Here is an 18,128-nt window from a genome sequence, read left to right on the forward strand (position 1 = left end):
GATTTTTCACCTTTTTTTGCCCATCTAACAGCCACATGAATCACCGACGGTTTCGCTCGCTGATTGAACCACCTACTCTTGGATGCGTACGGATTCGTTAATTTATTTCGCACTTCTTCCTATCGCGAACCACGGCGGCTATGGTTTAGCCCGTCGAACAGTTGTTGGAGTTTCCGTATTCACATTCCAAGCTAGAGCAATAAAAAACTCCAACCAAAGCCGGAAAGCTAAATTAGCACTCGTAACCTGCACAATGCGTTTGCAAGTAGGTATGCTAAGTATGTCTGTAAATTATCACGCACAGGTGGTGAGGAAAGCGTGTGTAAGCGAATTGTGAGAGGACAATTGGTAAATTTTGCACTCAGTTTCACTTCTGACAGCTGTTGACCGTACACTGAACAGTACACTAAATTATGCGGATAATTCGAGAAGACCAAACCCTATTTGCTCCGATGCAATTTACTAACTACTCGGTTAGTATTTACGGAATACACAGCTTAGATGCGCACCGTTGCCTCTTCGCGAGCAAAACAAACGCCAAAACAGTAACAAACGTCAATTCGACTGCTTTCCAGCAGATGGGAAATGCGTGAAATAAAGTGTCAAACATACGGCTGCAATTTCACAATTAAATCCATCAAACCAAGAAAATAATTGCAGTAAACAGAAAATGACAAGGAAGCATCATCATATAACACCAATTTTTTCGTAAATATATGTTTATTCAGTATGTTACAGTGCTTTTTTATAACTGAGCAATGCACAATGGCTAGAAGAAAACTTGAAACTGATTCCAATTTTTTGAATAAAAAAAGAACTATCTTGTAAATCAACCTTTTCATAAGCTGGAAATAGGTTTTTTGATTTTTTTTAATGACTTATTCGATCTTTTGGTAAAAACTCAAAATATACCCCCTACCCCCATTTTTTGACAGGACCCTGAAAATTGGACCCATGGATTGGTGACATGTATAAACAAATGGGTTAGCTCAAAGGTGTCTTGTTTACATTTATTCAAATAGTAAATAAAATCATATGAGTTTAAAAAACGAAGCAATCAATAGTTAAATTAATTAAAGTAATAAAGTTTCTACGTTTTTATTTTGACCAGACGTAATTTCGAGGATGCCTATCAGTATTCAAACGTGTTTAGAATGCATAAATCTCGGCATTTTGAGATTACCGGAACCCACGTTGGTCTCTGAACTGTGTAAAAAATCCGTTGGCTTATGTTATCAGGTGTGGTGACTTGTATAGCAAATACTATTTCCGTTTCGGACGGAAATGAGTGCGTTGCTGCTGGAGAAGCTATACGTTATGGGCGTAATCGTCGTTCTGGCGCCGGAATCTTTTGCTCGTGCTGGTGCGTAACAAGATGTCGGAAAACGTGTCCCATGCGACCAAGATGGTCGAGCAGGGCCACGTGCGCGTTGGTGTGGAAGTGGTTAAGGATCTCGCGTTCTTAGTGCCGCACACGCTGGAGGATTTCGTAAGCTGGGTCGACAGTTCGGCAATCCATAAGCACCTGCAGGAGTCATCATATATGCGAGACGATTTTGAAATGTGAATAAATTGAGCATAGTATATGCGAGTTGTTTTTAACTAATCAAGTGCTGTCCTATGGAGAAAAAGCTGAAGCTTTCCCTGTTTTGAAAAAATCCATTATATGTGTCCATTTCTAGTCAGCCTTCGGAATCAATATCTAAACAATCTTTCTATAAAAAAATAACTGTTAAAATTTGTGATATTTTTCAGTATATTTGAGTCAGTTAATATGATGTATTTCGACTTCAAATCACTGCAAGTAATAATTCTTCACCAATTCCATAAAATAAACGTATGGTTGTTACGTCCCTTTGAATACCTTTTGCATTGCCATCTACATCTTTTCGGGGTCCATACCCTACTAGTTATGATGTTAGATTCTCGTTGATCCTTTCTGAACATTAATTTGTTTGTTGTTGTTGTAATTTGTCATTAATAGCTGTTGTCTCTCTTCAATTATAATTGATTTTAAAAATTGATCAATTGCATTCTGCCTCTCTTTGTCTCTCTCTGTCACAGTCTGTCTCTCTATGCCTCTCTTTGTCTCTCTCTGTCTCTCATTGTCTCTCCATATCTCAGGATATCTGGCTAACCATACAGCTCAGCTAGCTCGTCGTCGGTGGAACAACGCATCCTAGCTGTTTTACGTCTCGTAGGATGCCAAGACAAAATGTACAGCCGCCCCTGACATGGGTAACAGACGCTGGTTCGCGTCGCTCCTAACCTGGAGAACAGACGCTCAGGGATGAACTACTTGCTAGTACCAGTCTAATCCCCCTCTCAATTCAGCCTTATCGTCCATCCGCCCAAGGGGGTGGGTTTCCCCGTATACCCAAGCTTGGATATTTAGACGACAAGTTACCGTTCTGTACGTCGCGGACGTATTGAGTAGGAGTTGGGGAGGAGAGCCTATAGTAGCCTTCAGGAGGCGTCGGATCCAACCCTTTAAAGAACAAAAAATTATTATGCCTGCGTGCGTGTATGCGTCTGTGTCTGTGTCTCTCTATCTGTATCTCGCTTTGTCCTTCTGTTTGTATGTGTGTGCGTGCGTGCGTGCGTCTATCCCTCTGTGCCTCTGTGTGTCTGTGCCTCAGTGCAACGGTGGCTCGGCATCCGTGCATCAGTCGATCAGTGCCTCTCTGCTATCTGTGGACATCAGTCGATCAGTGCCGCTGTACATCTATGCATCAGTTTTACTATACCAGTGTACAATCCAGTGCACCCGATACCTCTGTGAAACTGTGCCTCTATGCATCGGTGCTCCTGTTCTCTGTGCCTCTATGCAACTGTGCTCCTGTATCTCTGTGCCTCTCGTGCGTCTACGCTACTGTGCCTCTGTGCATGTGTGTATCTGTGCCTCAGTGCAACGGTGGCTCGGCATCCGTGCATCAGTCGATCAGTGCCTCTCTGCTATCTGTGGACATCAGTCGATCAGTGCCGCTGTACATCTATGCATCAGTTTTACTATACCAGTGTACAATCCAGTGCACCCGATACCTCTGTGAAACTGTGCCTCTATGCATCGGTGCTCCTGTTCTCTGTGCCTCTATGCAACTGTGCTCCTGTATCTCTGTGCCTCTCGTGCGTCTACGCTACTGTGCCTCTGTGCATGTGTGTATCTGTGCCTCAGTGCAACGGTGGCTCGGCATCCGTGCATCAGTCGATCAGTGCCTCTCTGCTATCTGTGGACATCAGTCGATCAGTGCCGCTGTACATCTATGCATCAGTTTTACTATACCAGTGTACAATCCAGTGCACCCGATACCTCTGTGAAACTGTGCCTCTATGCATCGGTGCTCCTGTTCTCTGTGCCTCTATGCAACTGTGCTCCTGTATCTCTGTGCCTCTCGTGCGTCTACGCTACTGTGCCTCTGTGCATGTGTGTATCTGTGCCTCAGTGCAACGGTGGCTCGGCATCCGTGCATCAGTCGATCAGTGCCTCTCTGCTATCTGTGGACATCAGTCGATCAGTGCCGCTGTACATCTATGCATCAGTTTTACTATACCAGTGTACAATCCAGTGCACCCGATACCTCTGTGAAACTGTGCCTCTATGCATCGGTGCTCCTGTTCTCTGTGCCTCTATGCAACTGTGCTCCTGTATCTCTGTGCCTCTCGTGCGTCTACGCTACTGTGCCTCTGTGCTTTAGTGCTCCTGTGCCTCTGTCTCTCTATGTATGTGTATGTGTGTGCGTACGTGCGTCTGTGCATCTAGGCATCTGTGGAAGCGCAAGCATCCATGAGCAAAAGCGCTCGTGAAAAAAAAACAAACTATGGAACGCTATTGTTCGCCCTTTTGCTCCTTCAAACCCTCATGCGATGTAACGCCTGGAAGCGCAAGCATCAATGAGCAAAAGCGCTCGTGAAAAAAAACAAACTAAGTAACGCTATTGTTCGCTCCTTTACTCCCTCAAACCCTCATGCGATGTAACGCCTGGAAGCGCAAGCATCAATGAGCAAAAGCGCTCGTGAAAAAAACAAACTATGAAACGCTATTGTTCGCCCTATTACTCATTCAAACCCTCATGCGATGTAACGCCTGGAAGCGCAAGCATCAATGAGCAAAAGCGCTCGTGAAAAAAACAAACTAAGTAACGCTATTGTTCGCCCTTTTACTCATTCAAACCCTCATGCGATGTAACGCCTGGAAGCGCAAGCATCAATGAGCAAAAGCGCTCGTGAAAAAAAAACAAACTAAGTAACGCTATTGCTCGCCCTTTTACTCATTCAAACCCTCATGCGATGTAACGACTGGAAGCGCAAGCATCAATGAGCAAAAGCGCTCGTGAAAAAAACAAACTATGGAACGTTATTGTTCGCTCCTTTACTCCCTCAAACCCTCATGCGATGTAACGCCTGGAAGCGCAAGCATCCATGAGCAAAAGCGCTCGTGAAAAAAAAACAAACTAAGTAACGCTATTGTTCGCTCCTTTACTCCCTCAAACCCTCATGCGATGTAACGCCTGGAAGCGCAAGCATCAATGAGCAAAAGCGCTCGTGAAAAAAAACAAACTAAGTAACGCTATTGTTCGCCCTTTTACTCCTTCAAACCCTCATGCGATGTAACGACTGGAAGCGCAAGCATCAATGAGCAAAAGCGCTCGTGAAAAAAACAAACTATGGAACGTTATTGTTCCCAATTTTACTCATTCAAACCCTCATGCGATGTAACGACTGGAAGCGCAAGCATCAATGAGCAAAAGCGCTCGTGAAAAAAACAAACTAAGTAACGCTATTGATCGCCCTTTTACTCATTCAAACCCTCATGCGATGTAACGCCTGGAAGCGCAAGCATCAATGAGCAAAAGCGCTCGTGAAAAAAACAAACTATGGAACGTTATTGTTCGCTCCTTTACTCCCTCAAACCCTCATGCGATGTAACGCCTGGAAGCGCAAGCATCAATGAGCAAAAGCGCTCGTGAAAAAAAAAAACAAACTAAGTAATGCTATTGTTCGCTCCTTTACTCCCTCAAACCCTCATGCGATGTAACGCCTGGAAGCGCAAGCATCAATGAGCAAAAGCGCTCGTGAAAAAAACAAACTATGAAACGCTATTGTTCGCCCTATTACTCATTCAAACCCTCATGCGATGTAACGCCTGGAAGCGCAAGCATCAATGAGCAAAAGCGCTCGTGAAAAAAAACAAACTAAGTAACGCTATTGTTCGCTCCTTTACTCCCTCAAACCCTCATGCGATGTAACGCCTGGAAGCGCAAGCATCAATGAGCAAAAGCGCTCGTGAAAAAAACAAACTATGAAACGCTATTGTTCGCCCTATTACTCATTCAAACCCTCATGCGATGTAACGCCTGGAAGCGCAAGCATCAATGAGCAAAAGCGCTCGTGAAAAAAACAAACTATGGAACGTTATTGTTCGCTCCTTTACTCCCTCAAACCCTCATGCGATGTAACGACTGGAAGCGCAAGCATCAATGAGCAAAAGCGCTCGTGAAAAAAACAAACTATGGAACGTTATTGTTCCCTATTTTACTCATTCAAACCCTCATGCGATGTAACGCCTGGAAGCGCAAGCATCAATGAGCAAAAGCGCTCGTGAAAAAAACAAACTATGGAACGTTATTGTTCGCTCCTTTACTCCCTCAAACCCTCATACGATGTAACGCCTGGAAGCGCAAGCATCAATGAGCAAAAGCGCTCGTGAAAAAAACAAACTATGGAACGTTATTGTTCGCTCCTTTACTCCCTCAAACCCTCATACGATGTAACGCCTGGAAGCGCAAGCATCAATGAGCAAAAGCGCTCGTGAAAAAAACAAACTATGGAACGTTATTGTTCGCTCTTTCTCTCCTTCAAACCCTTATGCGATGTTGTTGCTGTAAAGAGATTTGTAAGGTGTATATATGATATTAGTTTAAATTAGTTATGAATATATTAATATATATAATATATGATATTAGTTTAAATTAGTAATGAATATATTAAAATATATTAAATAATAAATATACATTTGTAAGGTATATACATGATATTAGTTTAAATTAAATCAGCTATGAATATCAATGAATCATAATGATATATATAATGAATGATATAAAATATAATGACATATAAATAATGATCATTTAAAAAAGTGATACTCCGAACATCGGTTTTAAAAATCCACAACTTCATCAATAATTTAGATGCTAATTTAACTGCATATGTTACCGCTCACCCCTAAAATGTTGAAGTATGAATCGAGGATCAACATACAACTGTATACTATGAAGTAAAATAATACAAGTGAACTTTATGTCATCACATGTAAATTAGTTATAATTAGTTAGTTATGAATATATGAATTTATATAAAAAAATATATATAAATTTGTAAGGTATATATAAGATATTAGTTTAAATTAGATTAGTTTTGAATAACAATGAATCATAATGATATATATAATGAATGATATATAATATAATGATATATAAATAATGATAATTAAAAAAAGGGATACTCCGAACATCGGTTTTACAAATCCACAACTTCATCAATAAGATGCTAATTTAACTGCATATGTTACCGCTCACGCCTAAATTGTTGAAGTATGAATCGAGGATCAACATAAAACTGTATACTATGAAGTAAAATAGTACAAGTGAACTTTATGTTATCACATGTAAATTAGTTATAATTAGTTAGTTATGAATATATGAATTTATATAAAAAAATATATATAAATTTGTAAGGTATATATAAGATATTAGTTTAAATTAGATTAGTTTTGAATAATAATGAATCATAATGATATATATAATGAATGATATATAATATAATGATATATAAATAATGATCATTTAAAAAAGGGATACTACGAACATCGATTTTACAAATCCACAACTTCATCAATAAATAAGATGCTAATTTAACTGCGTATGTTGCCGCTCACGCCGAAATTGTTGAAGTATGAATCGAGGATCAACATACAACTGTATACTATGAAGTAAAATAGTACAAGTGAACTTTATGCCATCACATGTAAATTAGTTATGAATAATTAGTTAGGAATATATAAATATATATATAATACAATATACATAAATTTGTAAGGTATATATATGATATTAGTTTAAATTAGATCAGCTATGAATAATAATGAATTATAATGATATATATAATGAATGATATATAATATAATGATATATAAATAATGATCATTTAAAAAAGGGATACTCCGAACATCGGTTTTACAAATCCACAACTTCATCAATAATTTAGATGCTAATTTAACTGCATATGTTACCGCTCACCCCTAAATTGTTGAAGTATGAATCGAGGATCAACATACAACTGTATACTATGAAGTAAAATAATACAAGTGAACTTTATGTCATCACATGTAAATTAGTTATAATTAGTTAGTTATGAATATATGAATTTATATAAAAAAATATATATAAATTTGTAAGGTATATATAAGATATTAGTTTAAATTAGATTAGTTTTGAATAACAATGAATCATAATGATATATATAATGAATGATATATAATATAATGATATATAAATAATGATAATTAAAAAAAGGGATACTCCGAACATCGGTTTTAAAAATCCACAACTTCATCAATAAATAAGATGCTAATTTAACTGCGTATGTTGCCGCTCACGCCGAAATTGTTGAAGTATGAATCGAGGATCAACATACAACTGTATACTATGATGTAAAATAATACAAGTGAACTTTATGTCATCACATGTAAATTAGTTATAATTAGTTAGTTATGAATATATGAATTTATATAAAAAAATATATATAAATTTGTAAGGTATATATAAGATATTAGTTTAAATTAGATTAGTTTTGAATAACAATGAATCATAATGATATATATAATGAATGATATATAATATAATGATATATAAATAATGATCATTTAAAAAAGGGATACTCCGAACATCGGTTTTAAAAATCCACAACTTCATCAATAAATAAGATGCTAATTTAACTGCGTATGTTGCCGCTCACGCCGAAATTGTTGAAGTATGAATCGAGGATCAACATACAACTGTATACTATGATGTAAAATAATACAAGTGAACTTTATGTCATCACATGTAAATTAGTTATAATTAGTTAGTTATGAATACATGAATTTATATAAAAAAATATATATAAATTTGTAAGGTATATATAAGATATTAGTTTAAATTAGATTAGTTTTGAATAATAATGAATCATAATGATATATATAATGAATGATATATAATATAATGATATATAAATAATGATCATTTAAAAAAGGGATACTACGAACATCGATTTTACAAATTCACAACTTCATCAATAAATAAGATGCTAATTTAACTGCGTATGTTGCCGCTCACGCCGAAATTGTTGAAGTATGAATCGAGGATCAACATACAACTGTATACTATGAAGTAAAATAGTACAAGTGAACTTTCTGCCATCACATGTAAATTAGTTATGAATAATTAGTTAGGAATATATAAATATATATATAATACAATATACATAAATTTGTAAGGTATATATATGATATTAGTTTAAATTAGATCAGCTATGAATAATAATGAATTATAATGATATATATAATGAATGATATATAATATAATGATATATAAATAATGATCATTTAAAAAAGGGATACTCCGAACATCGGTTTTACAAATCCACAACTTCATCAATAATTTAGATGCTAATTTAACTGCATATGTTACCGCTCACGCCTAAATTGTTGAAGTATTAATCGTGGATCAACATACAACTGTATACTATGAAGTAAAATAATACAAGTGAACTTTATGTCATCACATGTAAATTAGTTATGAATATATAAATATATATAATACAATATACATAAATTTGTAAGGTATATATATGATATTAGTTTAAATTAGATCAGCTATGAATAATAATGAATTATAATGATATATATAATGAATGATATATAATATAATGATATGTAAATAATGATCATTGAAAAAAGGGATACTCCGAACATCGGTTTTACAAATTCACAACTTCATCAATAAATAAGATGCTAATTTAACTGCGTATGTTGCCGCTCACGCCGAAATTGTTGAAGTATGAATCGAGGATCAACATACAACTGTATACTATGATGTAAAATAATACAAGTGAACTTTATGTCATCACATGTAAATTAGTTATAATTAGTTAGTTATGAATATATGAATTTATATAAAAAAATATATATAAATTTGTAAGGTATATATAAGATATTAGTTTAAATTAGATTAGTTTTGAATAATAATGAATCATAATGATATATATAATGAATGATATATAATATAATGATATATAAATAATGATCATTTAAAAAAGGGATACTACGAACATCGATTTTACAAATCCACAACTTCATCAATAAATAAGATGCTAATTTAACTGCGTATGTTGCCGCTCACGCCGAAATTGTTGAAGTATGAATCGAGGATCAACATACAACTGTATACTATGAAGTAAAATAGTACAAGTGAACTTTATGCCATCACATGTAAATTAGTTATGAATAATTAGTTAGGAATATATAAATATATATATAATACAATATACATAAATTTGTAAGGTATATATATGATATTAGTTTAAATTAGATCAGCTATGAATAATAATGAATTATAATGATAAATATAATGAATGATATATAATATAATGATATATAAATAATGATCATTTAAAAAAGGGATACTCCGAACATCGGTTTTACAAATCCACAACTTCATCAATAATTTAGATGCTAATTTAACTGCATATGTTACCGCTCACCCCTAAATTGTTGAAGTATGAATCGAGGATCAACATACAACTGTATACTATGAAGTAAAATAATACAAGTGAACTTTATGTCATCACATGTAAATTAGTTATAATTAGTTAGTTATGAATATATGAATTTATATAAAAAAATATATATAAATTTGTAAGGTATATATAAGATATTAGTTTAAATTAGATTAGTTTTGAATAATAATGAATCATAATGATATATATAATGAATGATATATAATATAATGATATATAAATAATGATCATTTAAAAAAGGGATACTCCGAACATCGGTTTTAAAAATCCACAACTTCATCAATAAATAAGATGCTAATTTAACTGCGTATGTTGCCGCTCACGCCTAAATTGTTGAAGTATTAATCGTGGATCAACATACAACTGTATACTATGAAGTAAAATAATACAAGTGAACTTTATGTCATCACATGTAAATTAGTTATGAATATATAAATATATATAATACAATATACATAAATTTGTAAGGTATATATATGATATTAGTTTAAATTAGATCAGCTATGAATAATAATGAATTATAATGATATATATAATGAATGATATATAATATAATGATATGTAAATAATGATCATTGAAAAAAGGGATACTCCGAACATCGGTTTTACAAATTCACAACTTCATCAATAATTTAGGTGCTAATTTAACTGCATATGTTGCCGCACACGCCTAAATTGTTGAAGTATGAATCGAGGATCAACTTAAAACTGTATCGCATGCATCTGTAACATGCATCGTCTGATTTTCCCCCAAATCCTGTGCAAATATTACAAACTGTACATGAAAAATCGAGAATAAGAGGTGATTTTGTATACAAAAATCTATGAAAGAAAAATGTTGAATTCCCATTCCCTTTGGTGTTAAGCAGGCATTTGGAATCAAAGCGGGGGATACTACTACTTTTCCACTTCCACCAATGGTATTTGCTAGCTTAGCTACTTGCCACGATTGGTTCGTGAATTCGTATGCCTCCATGTTGTTGAGGTAAGCGACAGTTGGTTCAGCACCACTCAATTTCGAAACACTGTAAGCCATCCATTGCTCTACCAATTCAAGCGGGTCATCCACGTCGTTGTTGATGCATATTTTTATGCCTGCAAAGAAAACGGAATATGATTAAGATTTATGAGTGTTGTAACAGATTCATGCATGATTCTTGAAATTACGATGAGCGCTAACATCTGTAAACCACTTCATCGGTTGGTTTGATACCCAGCTCGTCGAACTGCACGCGAATAGTTTCAACGGACACTATTTTCACACTGTTCTAGACTGCTTTTCACAACTTTTCTTTGGAAAACATTCAATAACATACAACATCTCTTGCCACAACTTACTTACCGCGATTTGTTCGTGAATTCCTATGCTTCCTTGTCGTTGAGGTAAGCGACGGTTGGTTCAGCACCACTCAATTTCGAAACACTGTAAGCCATCCATTGCTCTACGAATTCAAGCGGGTCATCCACGTCGTTGTTGATGCATATTTCTATGCCTGCAAAGAAAACGGAATATGATTAAGATTTATGAGTGTTGTAACAGATTCATGCATGATGCTTGAAATTACGATCAGCGCTTATAATTGTATACCACTTCATCGGTTGGTTTGATATCCAGCTAATAGAACTGCACGCGAATTGTTCCAACGGACACTATTTTCACACTGTTCTAGACTGCTTTTCACAACTTTTCTTTGGAAAACATTCAATAACATACAACATCTCTTGCCACAACTTACTTACCGCGATTTGTTCGTGAATTCCTATGCTTCCATGTCGTTGAGGTAAGCGACGGTTGGTTCAGCACCACTCAATTTCGAAACACTGTAAGCCATCCATTGCTCTACGAATTCAAGCGGGTCATCCACGTCATTGTTGATGCATATTTCTATGCCTGCAAAGAAAACGGAATATGATTAAGATTTATGAGTGTTGTAACAGATTCATGCATGATGCTTGAAATTACGATCAGCGCTTATAATTGTATACCACTTCATCGGTTGGTTTGATATCCAGCTAATAGAACTGCACGCGAATTGTTCCAACGGACACTATTTTCACACTGTTTTAGACTGCTTTTCACAACTTTTCTTTGGAAAACATTCAATAACATACAACATCTCTTGCCACAACTTACTTACCGCGATTTGTTCGTGAATTCCTATGCTTCCATGTCGTTGAGGTAAGCGACGGTTGGTTCAGCACCACTCAATTTCGAAACACTGTAAGCCATCCATTGCTCTACGAATTCAAGCGGGTCATCCACGTCGTTGTTGATGCATATTTCTATGCCTGCAAGGAAAACGGAATATGATTAGGATTTATGAGCGTTGTAACAGATTCATGCAAGATTCTTGAAATTACGATGAGCGCTTACATTTGTATACCACTTCATCGGTTGGTTTGATATCCAGCTCGTCGAACTGCTCGCGAATTGTTTCAACGGACACCATTTTCACACTGTTTTCACTAGATCACACTGTTTTCACTAGATCACACTGTTTTCACTAGATCACACTGTTTTCACTAAATCACACTGTTTTCACTAGATCACACTGTTTTCACTAGATTACACTGTTTTCACTAGATCACACTGGTTTCACTAGATCACACTGGTTTCACTAGATCACACTGTTTTCCACTAGATCACACTGTTTTCACTAGATCACACTGTTTTCCACTAGATCACACTGTTTCCCACTAGATCACACTGTTTTCACTAGATCACACTATTTTCCACTAGATTGTTTCCACAACTTTTCTATGCAACAGATTTTCACAACTTTTCTATGACACTAGATTGCTTTTCACAACTTTTTCATGCAAAATACCCAATAACGCACATTTCGCGCCACAACGTTAACTCAGCAAAACTAAGAGTAAAGCGCGCGAGCGTCTTGAGCGTAATGACAGTTATCGGCGTCAGCTACAAATGTCAATGAGGCGCTCTGTCAGCACGATGGAATGACAATTGCCGGTTTCGAAAAAAACACCAACCAGTGATTGCTTATTATTAAAATTATACAATGTATAAAATAATTATGGGTAAAAACTTGGTAACATTCCAAATATATCTCCACCCCTTGTATAAACAATTGTGCTAGCTCAAAGGTGTCTTGTTTACATGATACTTTCGAACAAATTTCGATTTTCGAACAAATTTCGAGTTAGATACTTTCGAACAAATTTCGATTTTCGAACAAATGTCGAATAAAAACGTAGAAACTTTATTACTTGATTTAACTACTGATTCCTTCGTTTATGCAAGTCATATGATTTTATTAACTAGTTGAATAAAAGTAAACAAGACACCTTTGAGCTAACCCAATTGTTTATACATGTCACCAACACTTGGGTCCAATTTTCAGTGTTCTGAAAAAATGTAAGGGGGGGGGGTATATATTGAGTTTTTACCGAACTTTTTAATGTTTCTTATGTCTGTATAGAATTATTAATCTCAGTGTTACCATTATGAACTGGTTTTTAACATTTGCCTGTTCGCTAAGGGAATTTGAACAAATATGAAAAGAAATAGACTGGATTCTGTTATATTAAATTGAAATGGTTTTAACAAACAATCACTTTACTCCTGATTACAATATTTTTTATTTTATTTTTCTAGTGTGTATTTAGTTTTATATATTTCTTTGGTATGCAGCATGTGATATCCATGTCAGAGGCGTACCAATGAAAACATAAATATCTATGATTGAAATAGTTCACAATGAGATTCTATGTAATAATGATCAAATATTAGTACGTCCGTTCCCTCTGCAGGTAAAGTATAGAGTATTTTTATGAAATAATCGCAATTCTTGCTATATATACATTAGATTACCCGTAATATTTTTGTTTCAGTGTTATAAAATGAAATTTTCTATTCACCAAAACATGAAGGAACGGAAGTGTCTATAGTCTATTACAATGACCATTAAATTTTGAGCATCATATTAAAAAGTACAAATTTTAGGAAGAAATCTACCTTGGACTTGGTTCATATGACAATAGCATTTACACAGCGTATGTAAAAATCAACGGCAGACGATTGTTCGGAATCATTCGCTACGTCATGTGATCCTACCGGCTATCGAACGACAATGTAGTAGAAAACACAATAGGGTAATATTCACTCTAAAGCAGTTCCCGCCTGGCCTTGATTTTTTCGAAAATAACGACATGGAAAGAAATTCATATGGGGAAAGCACTGCACTACTTGCCCAGTTGAAATCAAGTCTGAAAGTGTTGTCACATGGTATCGGTACTACCTCCAACTTAAAACTTTTGAGTAACAAAAAATCTGCAGAGGTAGAGCAAAAATTGGCCTGGCCAGACAAAATGAATCCCAACAGACTAGGAATGCAACCGGCTTTCAATAGCCAATTGTTCGATGTGATACGACCAACGAAAAACGCGAAAGCGCAACTGAGGCATCATGTAAGAACCGAGCGACATTATAATTTATTTCATGCACGATCGTCTAATTCGATTGAAAAATTCACTAGTACCAGGCATCTGCTGAAAAGAAGACATAAGGAATGGAATGAAAGAACCTTCGCATATGGGGCAGTTGCCGAAACAGAGACCCGTACCACGTGGGTAAATCATGTTATAACATCTACGCCAACAAGAGAATTAAAGGTTGGCTTGCAAGCAGCCCAGCCATTTCAGTAGCCGCTGATGAATGGAAAAAGATCCAGATCTCTATTCGATATTCGATACATGCAAATGAACTGAGCCCATGGAAGAAGCCAATTAGGTATAGCCGGTTCAATAAAATCGCGTATTGTCCGCTTGACGAAAAAGACCGCGAGATGACTGGTGATAGATTTAACCCTGGTAAATAACGCCCCCGATTTTTATAAGTATTCTAATTTTCTGAACAGTTTGCTTATAACATTCCGTTAGAACAACAATTTTCTGTGATTGCTTCACACAACATTTGTTTTCGATACATATTTCAGGAAAATAAAATACATGCAGAAAAACAGATGCTTGAAAACGATTACATCCTTGATTATATGCTATATTCATGTACAATTCCATATGATGATACGAATTTATCTATAATGTTTTAAGTAAAAGACTTTACTAAGTACCTTTAACAATACAGTTAAGGAATCTTATGATAATAAAAAAACCAAGGAAATCAGGACTGATACTGTTGGAAATCCGGATACCAAGCCTAAGGAAATTTGCCTAAGGACTCGTGTTTTATTTTGAGTTTCAAATAAATTGATTATTTTAAATTTAATATTTTATAGAATTTATTTATCATTATTGTTTCCGAAATGAGGTGTTAATGATTTCTCATACCCACTTCACCGGGAATTAATAATTTAATCTAAATCTAATACCAAAACATGCGCTGATAACGATGTAAATAAATTTACAAACAATATTTCACCGAATGATTAAAATTAGCTGGAAAATTAATAAAAAATAATTAATGGAATTAGCTGGAAACTTAAGCTTAAACTAGAATTAAATTTACAAAGTGAACAATATCCACAATAAGAGGAATTAATTAATGAGTGGAAAATATTCATTCTTTACTTAAAATTTATGTCTTAAACACAGTATAGTTTCTACCTTTTTTTTTGTTATATCTATAATATATTTTGGTAAAATATACATTGAAAAGGCCACTCTTAGGGCTTAATTTCCTAAGGAGTGAATTCCACAGGGCTCTTCCAATCGTTTGATCGTTTACGTTCTCTTATATGCTCAAACAACGACCCGATGCGATACGAAACATTCGTTAGGCTTGTTTCATTTTAACGGCTTTTAGCAATCCAGAAGCTTTACAACGAACGTGACGGTATTCAAGGCTAGTAACAGACGCAGATGGCACTCTATCCCATCAAACGCACTGCTTCCGTTGGCGCTGCGTACACACGAGATCGCCATGTGCTCTTTAGCCATCGCCCAGAGGGAAAACAGTGCATCACCGTTAAACCGGACAAAAGCTTCCTTCCGCCGACGGATCGTCGCGAGAACCAAATCCGAACATTTAATTACTTCTCCAACCGTGCGGCTTGGGTTCTTGAGGTGAGATGGCATGTCGACGGTTCCCAGCAGCGTTACAACGCTCTGTGCGCCATTACGATGAAACACCCAAGGGTACCCACCTATGATTTCCGAGGAGAAAGATGAACACATAAATAAAGTACACTTTTACAACTGATAATTATGACACCGCCTGACGAGTCGGCCGGTTCGCATCGACGCACAGAGGGAAAAAAAGCGCCGACCTGGGGTCTGTAATGGATGTTTATTTCTGTTTAATTGATCCTGAAAGTAATTTGACTGATCAAAGTGTTGTAAGGTGAGTGAGTTGCCGGTTGCCGCCCGTTCGTATGGGGTACTCTCGTGGTGCGGTCTCGCCTTTATTTATTTCTATTTTTCATCCACAGCCTGCGTACGATAACCGCAGCCAGTTACGTTTCGAACGATCGTACAAGATGTTGGACGCTGTGCAGTTAATTAACTGCACACAAGCGGTGGCGCATCTCGCAGCGAGAGCCCACCGGGAAGGGACACGGACGGAAAATGAAAATGGTGCAAATAAAATCTGTAAACTACCGAGATGGGCAGGGAAAAACACACGTCTCTTTGGGTGCGCAAACGAACATTAAGGGCGGTAGCTTGCATGAAGTAATAAAGAAAAAAAAATTGCCCTACTCTACGATTGATAACACGTGAGAGGAATTTCGCAGGTCGTAAGCGAGGCGCCTGGTCGATACGTAAGTGATCGATATGTCCTCATTACTCGGCAGATAATTTGTGGACACGTTCGCTAATTGAGCCATTAATGCGCGAGGAGAAAACTACTACAGCGTAGAGCTGAGAATTTTTCACTATTAGGCGCGTAAGTCGAGCTCGATTTCATGCTACAGCTCCTTTCGCCAGTGACACTAATTAGAATTCGATCGAAAGCACAATAAAACGAGAACAGGCCATTCCAGGGGTTTTTTTTATTATGCGACGGAGAGATCTTCCTTCGGTTGGTTTTACGGAATCCAATTAAAATTAATTGTTTGTTTTAATTCAAGACACATAAAGTTCGATGCACATTATGCAAGTGTGATGAAATTACATTCGTAAAATGCATTCGAATGCAATGCTTACAAATACGTGGTATTTTTTTGTAATTAATGAACGCTCGTTAGTAGATGTGATGTATGAATAAAAATTCAAGAAAAGGAAAATGATCAATTATGTAAATTATTCGTATTATATAATTATTGTACTTATTGAAATGCATGCAAGTGTGTAATCTCCTGAAATCGATGAAATTTAAAACTTTTCACCATTACAATTTATTGTCGTTAATTATACCTTAACGTATCTAAAATCTTTGAAATAAGCTCTATGTTAGTTCAAGTGACACCTTTTTATGTCTTATAACTACATATAAGTATTTTAAGGTTTAATAGTGTGTAATAAAAACTTTTCGTGTGCATATAATCTGGATCAGAAAGGACTTCTTCATGGTCGCATGCTGTTTCTGAGCACCTCGTATTGGCGAATGAAACAATTCACCCCATAACTGTAAAGCCAAAGGCTCTCATTAAGCGAACTGTTTGGTGCTAACTTAAATCAGTTTCCAGCTAATATTTACAGCCCATCCAAAAACTCGGTCAACTCAAGTCTACAATTAACGCTCCAAAATACGCTGCTACACTTCCAAATTTGGATGGCGTCCCGAAATAAAAAAAATGCCCTTTTCCCGATTCAACCCGACGGCCATTGTTTCAAGTTTTGCCAACGCCCCCACCTCCACTTGTGCTGGAGATGAGCGAAGAGGTCCCAAACGAAAGCTTCCGCCGGGGGTTCATTAATTTCTCAATCCTCCCGTGCCGTTCGAGATCCACCCCCTTGGACGGGGAACCGTGGTGAAATTCGGGATCCCAACCGACGTGTTTTCCATTGGGGGAGGGAGGAAATTCCCTCCCAATCCGGTGGCCAAAAGGGGTGGCAGATGGGCATGAAAACGGAATAAAACTACACCCGGAGTCACTGATTTCAGTTCAACGACACTCGGTGCTCTGGACCGGAACAATTTATGTGTCCACCACCATTGGGGTGGTTGGAATAGGGTGTCCCCGGAAAGGGGATGCTCTCGCCCGTCCACTAGAAAGCGGGAGGGGGGGGGAGGGTGGAATTGTTTTGAAGCTTTATTGTTCCCCTTCTCGCAATTTCTCCCGCGGGTCCACCGTTAAATCCCGTATCATTCCCCTGGGTTCGCGCGTGGCAATATTACAACCGCGTGTCGCATTGTTCCCATGGGACGCTGC

General features: G+C 36.6%; 1 pseudogene; it reads left to right on the forward strand.

Annotated features, from left to right (window-relative positions):
* Positions 1 to 253: 253 nt before the first annotated feature.
* LOC128723928 (U3 small nucleolar ribonucleoprotein protein IMP3-like) lies at positions 254 to 1,567 on the forward strand (annotated as a pseudogene).
* The last annotated feature ends 16,561 nt before the right edge of the window (positions 1,568 to 18,128 follow it).

Source organism: Anopheles nili, chromosome 3 (genome assembly GCF_943737925.1).
Source record: "Anopheles nili chromosome 3, idAnoNiliSN_F5_01, whole genome shotgun sequence".
NCBI lineage: Eukaryota > Metazoa > Arthropoda > Insecta > Diptera > Culicidae > Anopheles > Anopheles nili.